The sequence below is a fragment of the Brassica napus genome, chromosome C9 (genome assembly GCF_020379485.1).
Source record: "Brassica napus cultivar Da-Ae chromosome C9, Da-Ae, whole genome shotgun sequence".
Classification (NCBI taxonomy): domain Eukaryota; kingdom Viridiplantae; phylum Streptophyta; class Magnoliopsida; order Brassicales; family Brassicaceae; genus Brassica; species Brassica napus.
The window spans coordinates 14,069,764-14,075,763 of NC_063452.1; the positions used below are offsets into that span (position 1 = coordinate 14,069,764).

General features: G+C 32.7%; 1 pseudogene; it reads right to left on the bottom strand.

Moving 5' to 3' along the window:
• Positions 1-2,795: 2,795 nt before the first annotated feature.
• On the bottom strand, positions 2,796-5,699 carry LOC106362579 (annotated as a pseudogene).
• Positions 5,700-6,000: the final 301 nt, after the last annotated feature.

Consider the following 6,000-nt stretch of genomic DNA (forward strand, 5'->3'; position numbering starts at 1 on the left):
AATTTTTTAGGTTTGCGATTTGGGATTGTCATATGCCTAGACATGATTGTTGCTTTGTATTGTGTATGAACGATGATATTAGCAAATGGGAGTCTATTTTTTGGTGTGTTTACAATAAAATTATTTTATATTAAAATATATTTAAAATTTATAAATATTTGAAAATTAATTGAACATAATAAAAATAGATTTTTTTCTAAGACCATACTGTAAATTTTTTTTTTTTTTTTGTTTGTTGTGAAAGAACCACTAACGTTTTTTAAAAAGAAAACACGGATTTAAAAAAAATATTAAGAAGTGTATAGTGGTTTATATTTATTCTTTTGATTTTATTTCACTTTGATATGGTCGAAGAAATCTAAGGCAAGAATAACTAATACTTTTTTTTCTAAAATTGAATATCAGGATGGAAGTGAATCAAAGACAGATGAAAAACTAATGATCTGAACGAAATAAATTGGATCATAAACACTTTTGAAAATTGAGATATTTGATTTGTGCCTACCTTTAATTACAAGTTTTCCATTCTTGTTTTGACTGAAATACTCATATTCTTGTGCAGTTATTTAACTCCCCCCTCTATGATGTTTTACATTTGTAGGGTTGTGTAAGTTTGAAGACGAATGATTGAGTTTCTTGTAACAACGTAATTGGATTTGCAAGATTATAGCTCGTATCTATCATAACCAGTTTTTTTGGAGCATAGGAAGGTGACTAAATTCATTTAACAAAACAAAGCCATGATTCTGTCTGCTTTCACTTACAAGGTATCTCCATTGATTGTTTTTCTCTTTCGCTAATGAATCGTCTGAGTTTATGCCAACATTTTAGTGAATAATTTTCACCAGTTACTAAGCTGCTGCTACTCATTTTCACAGGTTACTAAACTGCTACTGGGAGTATAATATACTCATTATATAGTGCTACTGGATTAGTTAGGATTATTCACTCTCTAATGTGTTTGAAAAAAAAACGCTTGTATTTGAATTTGGATGTTGGAATTAGTGTCAAATATCCAAATAAAAACACTTGGGGAGCTTTGCGAAAGAGGAAATTATTTTACCACAATAGCTATTGTTATAACCAAGCGAAGAAGATAAGTTACAAAACCGACACAAAATGATTCAAATAAAAAACGCAACACTAAACAATTTATTCAAACTTAAGATAAAGATAACTCTTCTGCAGCATCAGTTGTGGGCATTGGACATGGCCACTCTCTAAAACCCGGTGTGGCCTTCCTCCTCAAGTTGTTTACCCTCAATAGTGATCCTACCAGGCACATGATCGAATATGATTGATAAAGGTTAGTTTTATTATAGTAACTATTACGTATATAATTAAATTGGTATGAGCATATAAATCAAAAATAATTGTTATTAATTATTTACAATTATATTATGGTAAATAAATCTAAACAACATTTTGATCTATTTTATATGATATATAATTAAATTTAAATGATATTAACATAGATGTATAGTATAACTTAATATAATTATTCCCGTTCTCGGGTTATAATTTTTTGTAAGTTGGTTTGTAATCAGATCTTTATTTCCGCTCTTTGGATTATTAAAATATATAATTTATAAAAAATTAATATGATTATTTATTAAATAAAAATGTATCAAGTAAATGGTACATTTTTCTAGTGGTAATGTCCGCGCGTATGGTTATATATATATATTTTACATTATGTTTATAGTTGTTTTCTCTTCATTTTTTAAAACTACATGCAACATTTGAAGTAGTGTGTTTGATGTGAAATCATGATTTTGAGTTATCTTAGTAGTTTTATTTCACATTATCATAAGTTCATAACTATAGCCTATTTGTAATTCACAAAATGATTTCATGTGCACTTTAAAGAGATTACGTGCCTTTCTTTAATTTTTGATATCTAATATATCATTTTAATTTTTATATTTTGAGAAATTTAGAGTACATATGAATTTAAATTTTTTATAAATAATTTTAATGGGTTTTCCAAACCCGAACCAAATCCGCAAAGATTTCAGCTCAATCCAAACCGAAATTTATAAATATCCGAATGAGACTGAAATTTTTAATTCCGAAAACTCGAAACCCGATTAGACCCGAACCCAACCCGAATAACGTCGACGCCTAGATAAGTTGGTCATAATAAGTTTTAAAAGAAAAAAGATAAATAAAACATTAAATTCATATATATTAACTCTTATTATTTATAAGGGTACTATTGATCACCAAATATATTATATATATATATATATATGTCTAATTAATATTATATTCTAATTAATATTTATTTGATAAAAGTATAGGATAATTAGTGTTATACGTAGGATTACATATCATTCGTAGGCAAGATCTTTATTATATCCGTATTTGGTTGTTAGGTTAGAAACTATAAAATTGGTTAATATCCAATAATTTGGTATGAACATAACAAAAATATCTATTTGTTTCTATTTAATTTTTTTTTATGATAAATGTTATAATTTAATTGGAGTAGGATCATTAAAAAACTTAATGACAACTTTTTAATAGTAGATAATTATAGGATTCTATTTTAATAGATTAGATGTTAGAAGACGTCTGTGTCGTGTGGAAATGTAATATTTTGTTTCAGTCTTGATGTGCGCATCCAAATCGAAAATGAGAAATTTTCACATAAACAAATAGCTTAATTTTTCGTCCAGCTGACTTTCGTTAACTATAAATTCTTCAGTAAGAGAAAGGTCCCTCATCTTAACCAAGGAAACAAATCAGACTTCCAAAATTGTACAACTGATATACAATAGCATAGTGTCCTTCACATGAAAAATTGAAATAAATAGTTTTACTGTGAAAAACTGAAAAATAAGACTTGACCACTAATAAAAGGTATTACTATAGATTTTTATCCAAAAGAATTTGTCCAACTGGCATAGAACCCTCCAACTGAGAAATCTTCAAAAGTCCAGAAAATTGGGAGTTGACTTATCCGATTTCTGTAGATTAGTAGAAGCAGTCTCTAAATTGTATACAAACAACATGCCAAGCTTAGTGATGACATATACCAAGTGAAATTGCGAGAGACCTGTGGAAAAAAAAGGTGCTATGATTTTTCACCAGAAACTACGAAAGTTAATTTCACTTGTAATGCAACTACAAACCTACATGACTACATGAAAATCATCGGCAATATCTGGGGAAAAGGGATCTACCTGCTTCTTTGAAACTGGTGGTTTTCCTGGCAAAAAAAAAACTATATCCCATCCTTAGACGTCAGATGATTACGAACTAAGAATATAGGGATAGATGCTAAATAACCATGAAAATATCAAGCAGTGGACAAACATAACATGTTTGTGCACCAAGCTAAATGACTGATGTTATCTGTCCAACATTAAAGCTCTTGATTGCAAAGAATATAAGAATAGAAGGATTCACATTCCCAGGTACATATCATTAATAATGTTTTTTCATACTGCAGTTAAAAATTAGAGTACTTGAAATGAATTCACAAAGGAACAACATAGTTTACCTTAGACTCAGAAAATGAAGCAGGATATGCTTCGATAGCCTGGCTCCGCTGTAAGTTTCTTCTGGTCTAAGAGACTGAGAAAAATAAAGAGGGCGCATGACAATTAATAAACAATACATACTTAAATCTTAACTTACTTCCAGTTCAGTTCAAGTACATTTTTTTTGGTTAATACATACACCCTTCACCACCAGTTGAATTTACTGTACACATGATTTTAGACTATTAAGTCCAAGGGATGTAAAAGAACATAGTAGACACACTCTAAAGTTTCAGTGTATAGGACACATCATTCTTATGACTCTTCTTCTAGCAAATAAAACAATGCTTACCTCAGAGACTTATTTGAGTAGATGCTTTAAAGACATTATTTGACTGAAGATCTATCGGTATGTATGTAATATTTCTGCACAAACCTGCAAAGTTAGATATGATGGTATCAGAGACAATATTTGAGCAAAAACCCTCACGATCTAACTGTCCTCTGAAACAATGGCCGCTTTACCATCTACTTCCTTTTCGTCATCCTCAGACATGTCATCTGTTTCTTCAGACTCTAATCGCCACCGAAATGATCACCGTCGCTACACTATTACTGTTATGTGTTCCATCAGAACCGTCTCTCCTGTTCTTGTACTTGCCCTTGTAATTGTAAGATGATGATGATCTCCTCCTCCATTCTGACCACTGCCATTGTGTCTCTTCTTCTTCTGCTTTCATCTTTTCGGAGTTCACTCTCTCCAGACCTTCCTCAATCGTCCTCCTGCTGCTTCTAATCTCTTGAGCCGTTTCTTCTATCTTCTAAAGAATCTCCTCCTGCAACGTTTCTCTTGTTCTTCTTCCACTGGCGACATATTTGATTTCAGCTATTGCAACTGCTTCAGCTGCTCTAGCAGCTTCCTTCATCTTCCTAGTTCCTACCAGCGACCAAACGCATCTCAGCAGCTTTGATCTTGCTCCTCGTCCGTTCGATCTCACACACAGCATTATCAACCGCAAAACGCGCTTCGTCCCCTGTTTTACTAAACTCCAACGCATCATCACTTAGTCTCTGAATCTCCTTTGATATCTCTGCCGCGTTCACAGAGTTTAACCTCTCTCGTGTCTTCTCGAGCGCGGCTCGCTCCTCTTCAAGTCTCTTGTTTAGTAACTCGACGGACTCGCGTATAGCAGTGAGATGTTCGGTCGTCTTGTAAAGATTCATCTTGGCTTGGTTTAGCTCTTTCAGAATGTTCATGTCGCAGTTCTCTTTGTCTTCTTTGCTGTGTAGCTTTGATTTGAGCTCTTCAACTATGGCTTTGGTCGACTCGAGCGACTTCAAGACTTTCAAATCTTCTCCTTCTTTGGAGATCAGTTTTTTCTCTAACTCACTCGCCACAATATTAGCTTCGTCCACATCGTTCTGTAACCAAAGTTTGAAACTTTAAGCTTTCGCATCACGAAAAGCAACTAAAGAGAAGATCTTTTTCTAACAAATTCAATAAATAAACCCTAGAAACCAAGATGAGAAAGAGAGAGAGAGATGAGACCTTGGAAGCTTCGGGGATGTTGTTAAGGGAAGAAGGTTTCCAGAAACCGAATCCGCCAAAGCGAGTGGCGGCTCGATCAAAACGAAGAACCCTAGATACATAAGTCGTCATCCTTGACGAAGCCGAAGGCGACTACTGGGCAAGCTTTAGTTTTGGTTTAAGCCCAGAAACGTTATTCAAAGCCCATAACAAAAATAACTCGTGTAAACCCAAAACTTTATTGAAACGGTGTGTTTCGGTGAAGGGGACAGGTGTCGAAGCCTCCTTCCTCTATTTGTTGCGTTGGCGCAAGGAGAAGAGAATTATCTTCTACTTTATGTTAATAGATATATATATATATATATATTGCATATGTGAGTTACTGACAATGAGATCACATATCATATCACCCATGTCCCGGTTTTGAACCAAAAGCAATGCATATCACTCATATTTGTAAGATTTTCATTTAATGAGTACAAAATGACGATTTTGACTTCATCTTCGACATTTTTCTCTACGATTTTCAGACCTATACTATCGCGTTTTTCAAAATTTTCACAGTCTTGAAGCTTTTACAACTGATACTTATGGATTTTATTGAAATATGATAGATCTATAATATAAACTAATATTTAGCACACAAATTGTTGATTTTTGCAAAAAAATATTTCATCGCCTAAACTCACTCCACAACACCTCTTCGAACCAGTGACCTTTTAATCACCCTTTAACCAGGCGAGTTCTCAACTAGGCGGGCGCGTTTTCGATCATGGAAATTAGCTAAAGAACACATGTGTTTAATCATACTATTAACTGAGAATACACTTAACGACATATATTATAATTTGATTGGTTCTAAAATATGACATGACAAAATGACGTATATTGATGAATCAAATGTGACTCCATTCCCCATGAGATTATGTTCTAAAATTTTAGCTTAACTAAACCATTCTTACTTACCACAATTTTAATCTTTGT